Here is a 1,594-nt window from a genome sequence, read left to right as displayed (position 1 = left end):
GGTCATCAGTAATTCTTTTGTCACAGATTGCTAAGCTTATTGGTGAATTAATTCCTTTCATATATGTAGATTTGATTAAGACTTGTATAGTACTAATATGAATCCATCCAATTTTCGATCTCTTTTGTTGATCTTTAATTTTCTCAATCTGTTTACTCAACTCTTCATCATTTATCAAAGCTATTTCAAGTTCTCCATTGGCGGATTTTATCTTTATAGGGGCTTCAAGTTGAATTTTTCCATAGTATATTATATTTTTTCTATTAAAAACTTCTTTTAAAAGATTTTGTTTATTAAAATTTTCATTTGATTTGAGATTTAATTCTGTTTTTAGAACAGCCTGTTTTTCGTTATCTAATAAAGCAGTTAATCTATAATAATCAGATTCTTCTGTTAATTCTAGGCTTTCTAAATAATTCATAACTAAGAGATTAGGATAAAGGCGTACCTTTCTGGAGAAAAACTTCCTTTATTTAGTATATTTTACATAAGATGTTTTTATCTCCAGAGGGAAGATTGTAGATACTAAGTCCAGAGGGGAGTTTAGAATTGGTTTTTCCTAAGGGAATTCTTCTTCAGACTATAGAATCGCCTCGGCAGCTTCCTCCTTGCTCTCCTAGCATATGAGTACTCTTAGCCTCCTGCTTTCTATTGTCTGATACCTTCTACAATTGCCTAAGCAACCTATTTATAATTGTAACACCCTACCATACAGAGCTATTTATAATGGTTGGGTCTGATGGACAATTCCCATCTTTACCCTTCTTATGACGTCATTGCTTACGTCATTGTTTATTATCTTGCACCAGCTACATTGTTGGTGCTCTATGACCTAAGCGCTTACGTCACTATGCAATAATGTTGAGAGATGCTTCAGATGTGCTGTCCTCTTCTTTCATTATGTGGCCTTCAGATGTGTTGTCTCCTTCCTTTATCATGTGGGTTGATTCCATTTCATTATTGCTTTCTTCAGATAACTCTAAGACACATAGCTGGCACTTGTGGTCTTCTCTGTCTTTTATCAAATAGCAGAGATTCCTCTTTATCCCTTCGGAGAGCTTTTCTAAGAGTCCAGATAAGTTGTAGAATGCTGATTCAAATTCCACTAAGAGTCTCATCTCTCTTTCTTCAATTTCATTCCTTACTTGTGGTCTTCTCTGTCTTTTATCAAATAGCAGAGATTCCTCTTTATCCCTTCGGGGAGCTTTTCTAAGAGTCCAGATAAGTTGTAGAATGCTGATTCAAATTCCACTAAGAGTCTCATCTCTCTTTCTTCAATTTCATTCCTTTTACTGGACACAAGCATAGTATTTCTGCTTTTATAATTGATTCTTGTGTGAGATTCCCTTGTTATCTTTTGAGTTCTTTCGAAGACCCTTGCTAGTGTGCTGGCTAGTCTTCCTTCATGAATGTAGATTGTTAAATCTTGAACTTGATCAATTGGTTGAAAATTTCCTGGAAAGACGGACATGAAGATTACTTGATGTGCTGGAACCAAGCATTCTTCTTCTTCATTAAAAATAGGTTGACTATTCGTAAATTTTAGGGATATATCCCTTGAATTTACGTTGTCAATCATATTTTTAAATCTCTT

Source organism: Arachis duranensis, chromosome 5 (assembly GCF_000817695.3).
Source record: "Arachis duranensis cultivar V14167 chromosome 5, aradu.V14167.gnm2.J7QH, whole genome shotgun sequence".
In the NCBI taxonomy this organism is placed as follows: Eukaryota; Viridiplantae; Streptophyta; class Magnoliopsida; order Fabales; family Fabaceae; genus Arachis; species Arachis duranensis.
The sequence above is the reverse complement of the archived record's forward strand: the minus strand, read 5'-3'. Positions refer to the sequence as shown.